Source organism: Vulpes vulpes, chromosome 5 (genome assembly GCF_048418805.1).
Source record: "Vulpes vulpes isolate BD-2025 chromosome 5, VulVul3, whole genome shotgun sequence".
NCBI lineage: Eukaryota > Metazoa > Chordata > Mammalia > Carnivora > Canidae > Vulpes > Vulpes vulpes.
In genome coordinates, this window is record NC_132784.1 from 52,446,351 (window position 1) to 52,454,973 (window position 8,623).

An 8,623-nucleotide genomic window follows, 5' to 3' on the forward strand; every position below is an offset into this window, starting at 1 on the left:
AGAAAAATGAACAGCCAGATTTGGGGAACAAAGAAAGAATTCCAAATTTAGTATTAAATGGAGAGGCTAAAGAGCAGGTCAGGAAAAGCTGAATGTGAAATGAATGGATAGAAAATAGAGCTAAATTATTTACTCAGAGAAACTTACAAAGTAAAATGGTACACACAAAAACCAACAAATAAAACCCTTAGAGGAGGAGAGGTTTTAAGATTTGTCCAATCAGAAGCTAAGAAGAAGGAAGAAAGCAGATAGAGGGTAGTAGTATTTGAATTGATAGGGACTAAGAAGTTGCATAAAGTAAGGAAAGGCAGGATTTGCTCAACAAGAACACATCATACCAAGCAGGTTCATATAAAGAAGGTCACCATTTATAACTCCTCATATATGTGTACATAGAATATATTTCATAAAAATAAATTTTACATAAATTAAATACATAATGTTGCATATTAATATGTACAATAATCGAATAAATAAATTAATAAAAAGGAAAAATGTATAAAACATGTTTATGTGTGGTAAACATATAGTTAATTAATAATTAAATTGATATTATAATATGATGTAATAATGCAGAGGCATACTTAATAAATGCAATGATAGTAATGGCAGGCAATATTTATGAGATTGTGCCTACTAGGCACACTGGGTAAAGCTTTCAACATATATTGTCTCTTTTATTTCCCCTCATAATCCTATTTTAGAAAAGATATTTCTTGATGTTCAATGGTCATATAGGCATCAAATCTCATGGCTATTCAATTCCCAAGAGTCTAGGTTCAATAATTGAACTTAATTCTGTTTGGCTATTTTTAATTTTTTATTTTAAATGCTCCCATATCTAATTGTTTTAAGAAGTAGAGGGATAATTAAATAACAGCACTCTAGTTTTGCAAGTTTATTTTTGCTCCAGATACCCTCAAAGTATAAAAAGTATATGAAAATGATTTGTTTCCTTGAGTAAATCTTCTGAACTGTATATATCATATATATCTGGTATTTTTCCCCCTCATTTCTGGTAGTTAGCCATAATTTTTGCTATCACTATTTGTCTTTATAGAAGGAAATTTCTATCTGGATCTCCGCTGATTAAAATTCATGTGTGTTTTTGGAATTACAAGGAATGAGCCTGTGGGACATACAGGCACAATTAGCAACTTCAGTAGAAAAGTCGGTCTGAATTTGAGTTATCCCTTTCTCTTGAAACCTCTACCTTCATTTTGGCATTCCTTTTCTGGTCGACATGCCCCCCATGCTACAGTCAGCGTGACATCTAGGGATATCTGTAGTTTCTGGTTTATTGCCACATCTTTGCTTTGGTTATTATTTTTACTAAATTTAGCTCACTGGCTACAAAATCAATCACACAGTTGTTTGTCTGGTTGTTTCTTTGCTTCTTTCTTTCTATCTCCTCCCCAGAAGTTTCAACCTGAAGGTTGTTTCTTTATGTTAATTAGTGAGACATCTAGAACAGACAACTAATGATCATGATGATCTGTGTTGTCCCTCCTTCAGTCGTTTATTAACTGGATGTCATGTGTTGTGCAAACGGACTTCAGATATATTTGCTGCTTTCCTTGGACTTCCTGTATATGCAGTTGTCTTCTGCGATAAAGAAAGATACATCATCATTTAGGTTCTTCAAAAGCATTTTGGTCTCCTCTTCAAACCGTGCATGGTGCCAGACACCCGGCGGGGGGGGGTGTACTGGTAGCCAGAATCCTCCCTCAAATTAATCCAAATTTCACTGCAATGTATGTGGTAAATGATCTTCATGATATGTGGTGGGGATCTATATTCTATTTTAATCAAATGTGGAATTTTTTATAGTTTAATTACTGTCTCCCTGTGGTTTCGAGAGAAGAGTAAGCTATTTTTAATTTTAACTTGTGCAGATTTTACAAGAAGCAAATGATATTAATTTAGATCAATGCAATTGATGGCCTAGTAAAAGAGCAGGTCTAAAAAAAAAAAAAAAAAACCCAACAGAACAAAAACAACAACAACAAATTATTCCATTCATTTGCCACTCCTAAAAAGAAAAGTAAGCATTTTAAGCTAATGTTCATTTTCTTTCCTATCTTTCTCTTACACTAGGACTGTGTATGTTTTAGTGTAACCATCTGTTTTAGAACCCATTTGAGTCCACATGACACCTATTACTTAGATTTATAAGACAGGTAATATTTAGCCAAATTAGCAATCAGAATGCCTGAATGTTTTAACATCATTTATAATTAACTGCTGGGTGTAATAACAAATAGAAACAGCAGCTGCAACAAAACTCCGATTAGGCAGTCAAAATGGGAATAATTCAAATTTATGGAAGGCCCCAAACTCATCTTCAAGCATGGAATAACATCTCAGTAATAATTCACCCTGTCCACTGTGCACCAACATCCTGAGCCAGTTAGAGAATACTTTCAGAAAATGAGGCCTCATTCCAAATCAAACTCAATCATTCTTTGAACCTCAGGATGAGATCTAATCTGAAAGTTGTATTTAGCCCTAGATGCACAAATTATTTGCAGTGGCCAAGAATATGGAATCTAGGAAATAATTTAGATTATTCAAGAATAACCTCTGAAACTTCTGTTGGGTGCATCATATCCAATCCACACTGCCTATGAGTAGATTAATATTTCAGATTAAGTGGGAGAGGTATTATTTTACTAAAAGAATTTCACATGCTCTGGAGAGATCATTTTAAAGGGACAGGTACTAGTAGCTCCTGCTTCTATAGTATTTATTACATAGTAGACACTGCTATAAAAACTTTGCATAAAATAACTTTTCTGTAACTACAGCTCTATTAGGTGTTTTATTATTTCTCTCCTTTTACAAATGATAATATTGAGACACAGAAAACATGAGAAGCTTGCTCAGGATGGAACATTAACTACAAGCTAGAGCTGAGTTTCAAAATCAGGTTGTCTGTTTCAAGACTTTATGCCCAACCACAGTGATATCCTGCCTTTCTACAATAGACAAACCCACATTCTTGGTAAATGAAAGGTGCAGCTAACTAACCAACTAACTAACAAAGTAAATTTTAAAGAACCCTCAAGAAATCAGTATATACATAGAATATTTTAATAGAATGAATAGTCTAAATCAAATCTGAAAATAAAATAATACTCAAAAAAAAATTTCAGGGAGAAAATGAGAAACATCAATTCAGATGCTAGAGATGTTTAAAAAATAACAGAAATGTAGCCACTTTATGTCAATAGGGAAGAAGAAAAGATTCTGATGATTGCTGATTCTTGCCATATTATAGAAGATGTCCTAATTAGTACATTAAGAAAAAAATATGTAAATAGCCATATAAGGAGTTTAAAGCAGATGTAGAACTGACTTTTTTTAGCGGCTAAGATAATATTGTAAGTAAAATATAAAATTATGTATATAATTAAAATTATTATCTATATTTACCCATAGTTCTGAATATCAGTTAATATGAAAATACATATCTACATTAAACTGTTTGTAAAACATATGTAGACATACCAAGAACTAAAACTTGTAAAACCAGGCAATCTTGAAAAAGACAATGACATAGCACTTCTTCTATCAGAAAATAATTTATTATAAAGCTATAGAATTTAATATAGTGTGATGATGACACAGTTTAGAGAAATAGCCCAATGATACAGAATAGTGAGTATAGGATTGTCTGTTATAATATTGTGACACTACAGTACAGTGGAGAACCTATAGTCATTTTTAGAAATGGTGCTAATTCAATTGGCCCCACAGAGATAAATAAATAAATCTTAATTCCTACTGCATGCCTTACAAACTAATTGTGGGTGGATTATAAATTTAAATGGGAAAAGTAAAAGAATAAATAAATAAATAAATATTTTATATAGTTTATTTTAATAATATTTTGTAGTTAACTTTTTATTCCCATTCTCTGCTTCTCACTGGATAATTCTGATTGCACTATCTTTAAGTTAACTAATTTTTTTCTTATGCAGGCTCCATTTTTATTGAGTGTCTTGAATGGAATTTTATTTCATTTATTATATCGTAGAGCTCCAGAATTCTATCTGGTTCTTTTAATAATTTTTTGGTATGAAAGAAATTATTATTATAGTATCAGCCATGTATCGAGAAAATTCCAAGGAAAACCTATAGAGGTCAAATGTAGTGAATGACTCAAGTGGATGACAAAAATTGTGTGAGAACGTGAGTGAACAAATGCATCACTGCATAACTGATTTGAAGAGTGAGGACTCCGGTATGCTGCTCCACTATTCAAACTCTGGGCAGCACTTTACGATTATTGGAAGCAGGTGTAGAGTGGGGTGATTGTTCATTTTATATTTCAAATCCAAAGTAATCTAATCATACAAAAGGCATATAACATTTTTTACTCAAAAGGGAGAACAGCAGTAAATGCACAGACAGGTATATGCTCTCGTGATGTAAAATGGTGCTGCACTGCACCTTTATCGCGTCCCTAACTGGAATGTCCACCTTGTCTCCCAAGACATGCTAAAGGCAATCCTTCAGCCTGATTCGGAAGGGCTCTGGAGGGTAACTGAAATCCACATAGAGAATAAATAACGCCAGTGTAGTGGCTGCAGAGGTATCATGAAGACAATATAAATACGTTTTTGTTTGTAATTTTATGTTCTATTATCTATTTATCTATTATCTATTTATCTATATCTATTATCTATGTTTATCTATGCTCTATTATCTATTTATCTATATCTATTATCTATTTATGATTAATTCTAAATCTATGCTAAGAGGCTTCTAACATATACAAGTGTAATTTATATGACGGCAATAATACAAAGGAGGAGGTAGGATGTATATGGGAGAACATTTCTGGAGAGTATTGAAGTTAATATTAATTTGAACTAGATTGTTTTAAATTAAGATTCACTTTCAGTTTTTTAACAATTACTAAATGGTAACATTATGTAGTGTATGTTACATATGTATTATATATTAGATATGTGTATATACAGGCAGCATTAGGTAGTATATATTATATATTATATATATGTGTATATATATATATTATATATTGTATATGTCCATGTGTATATGGGTGTATACATATATACACATACTCTCCTTGTAGAAGAATGATATAATTAGCATATATTATATTATAATTAGAATATAATATAAATGCAACGACAGATGTATAAATGGGGTTCTCTGTGAGTCCTGAGTCTGGGGTGAACAGAGATCAGTGTTGAGAAGGTGATGGCTGACCAGAATCCTAGTCAGATGGGGGCAGAGCACTACAGAATAAGCCATAACACAGAAGAAAAAATTAACAAGAAGATTACATGCAGAGTAAAGCAGTTGGGAGCTCATTAAACATAGACAGTAAAGCTCGGAGGGGTTGTAAATAAGACTGAGGAAAAATAAAAGGATAACATTATTTTAAGGAAGAGAACAATTATCTTACTTTGATAGAAATTAAATTTTTTTTTCAATTATACATTGCTGTGTAAAAAGTGAAGAAGAGCTATATGACATGAAAATCACATTCAGGACAGAAGGAGCAATAGTGAAGGTGGGGGATTGGACAAATGGTAAGAATATTCCAGAAAATAGAAATAATGGTGAAAGCAAGGGCATTACTTGTAGGAAGCAGAAAATCATAGGACAAAGAAAAATAAACAGTAAGATGAAAAGCAAATTATGGAGGATAAAGACAGGTAGAAAAAAAATCAAAGAAAAATGCAAACTTTTCATGTGAGAATCTCACCAAATAGACAGTAACAGTTGTACCTGAGAAGGGAAGTTAGGGTTCCAATCCTTCTTTTTTTAATAGTCATCCAGCAAGCTCCCCAAAAGCAGTACTGATAGATGCTATAGGTTGGATGAGCTCTACCCTCTCTCTCTATTCAAGTTAAGATGCTCTTGTTTCACAGGATGCAACCCAACTAGACAAGCTTTATTTCATTGCTTAAATGCACCTGTGCTAAGAGTAGCCCTCATGCTATCTGGAGAAATAGCTTAGGGTTAACTCTAAAGCAATACTTGGTATCTCACTTTTGGATAATTTTATTTTGAATTAAAAATCTTAAAATACTGTTATTTATACATGTCTATTTAGAGGCCTACTTTCTTAACACATGTTTGGAATATGCATAATTCTTTTCGCTTTTAGAAAGACAAAAATAAGATGATAGTCTATTTGATAGATCACATTTCATGTTTAAAATAGTTTAGCTTAAAAATAGAAAAAAATGGCTCTACTACTAAAATGAAATTTATCTAAATGCCATGACATTCTCCAGAGGCACCACTGCTCACTCTATGCTTCGTTAAAAAAAAAAATCATACATCTGTATGTGTATGCATATAAACACAATATAAACATATAAAACCCACATGAGCAGATAAACATATAAAATATAATATACAAACAATATATGTTTATAGACAATATAAGCATACATAAATAATATAGAAATAATATACACATACTTTATAAATCTACAAATACATTTATAGATAAATAGTATGTGAAACATATTTTCACTTCTATATTTGTTTCCTCATGAAGTGAAGAGAAGTGACCAAATCAGGAAGCTTTTATACCTTGTAGATAAGGAAACAATACATTTGTGAAGCATAGATAAGATAGAGAAGTTTATGGCTTGGGGTAGTAAATTAGTGAAGAAGGAGCAATGTGTGTTTACACAGCCTTCTCAGCTCTCAGCTCCCTGCCCCTGGTGATAAGCATGTGTACCTCCTGGTACGGGAGAGGGTACCTTTCACATGGGAGATTCATTCCCTGCTTATGAGGGGGGCAAATAAGAGTTCTTTTTGCACTGGCTGTTCTTAAGTAACTCAAATTTAAAATAATCAATATGCCCAAGTGGCATCTTTTGGGGCAGTCCTCCCCGAGCTCCATCAGTAACAATGAGCTTCGTGCACCTAATGGTTTAGGTGGTTCTTCGAGCCATGAAGCTATCGGAAGTATTATTCAGCATTGTTCGGGAGCCTTACACGTAAGAGAGTTTGTGATATTCAGGAAGCAAGAGAGCTGAGGCAGGAATGATGAGGAAATGCATGGGATTCATACCAGCCTATGTCTTCCTCCCAGTTATCCCTAGACATATTGTGACAAATAATGAGTTTACCAGGGAAAGATAAATGTTCTTCCAGCCAGTCTTATTTTTGTATTATCAGGCAGGGTTAGTGCCAGCAACATGAAACACTTGAAGGAAGCTGAGGGGGGTGAGTTCTGGATATAAGAAAGAAAGAAAGAAAGAAAGAAAGAAAGAAAGAAAGAAAGAAAGAAAGAAAGAGAAAGAAAGAAAGAGAGAAAGAAAGAAAGAGAGAGAAAGAAAGAAAGAAAGAAAGAGCATACTATCTGTACACCAATTGAATTTTACTTTTCTGAAAACTAAGTTGAACATCTTGGCAAATTATAAATTAAAATCATCCATTGCATTTGTCATTAGGAACTCAGATGATTTTTTTGAGGTAGTAATGCTCTCCCATCTATATGTACAGTAGTTATATAATAAATATAATGTATACATGTGCATATATGTGTATGTATGTATGTATGTATGTGTATATATATATATATATATATATACACACACACATATATATTTGAACCTTACATTGTTTTTGGATTTAGGTAAATCTGCTTGTGATTGTCGCTCAGCATCCTCATTGACATTGTCTGACAGGGTTTGTAATTCTTGCCACATACTTTGGAAATAGACCTTCTTAGGGCATTTCAGGTGTCATATTTGGGATAGTAAACTTAGTCCCTTGGTAATTATCGTAGATTCTGTTCCCTAAAGGCAGAGCATAACAAATCTTTTCCTTTTCCTTATCCTAAAACATTTCAAGTAAAATAACTGTGAGGCTATATCCACGTTTAGCAGGTGGGTACGCTCGGTTTACATGATCAAAAATCCTGTAGCTGCAACCCTCAGCCTAAATAAATGGTGGTATTATGTCATCTAGATGTTCTACAAAGGCTGAAACCAGCTGGGACTCATCGCAGAGCCAGGCACCTGCAACCTCTACTTTTTGTGTTTTCTCATAATTTGCTAGCATGTGTTCAGCAAGTATAATGCACAATGTCACATGAGGCAGAGTTGGCCTAAAAATCCCTCATTAACCAACACTTGAATTAGTAACTAGAGTGTCTATGGCATAGCACATCCTACATTTTGTGATTATACTTTTGATTTCACTTAAATGGAGAGTATACTTTTTTTCTCAAAGAGAGTATTTTTTAAAAAGATGGATTTAATCTGTTGTAAGAATATGGACATAGTGTGATGGATTCAGTATTTTGACTTTCTAGACCATATTTTGATGTTTATTTTCCTTTTTGTTAAAGATTCATCTTCCTAGTATAAGGACAAGGTAACTCAATTTGACTGTATAACTGCTTTAACGGATTCTCATCTGGAAAGTATCCATCAGAATGCTTGGGATTTGCTTCAGGAAGGGTGAATAGTGGGGTGGAGAGTTTATTCCAAGTTGCATCAAAGGTCAGTTTTGCATGTGAAGCAGAAATTGCAGCTTTGTCATCCTTAGAATATTATGGTTCACTTTGCTATGAGAATTGTTATTGCTATAAAAATTGGATGCAAAAAGTGATATGAAA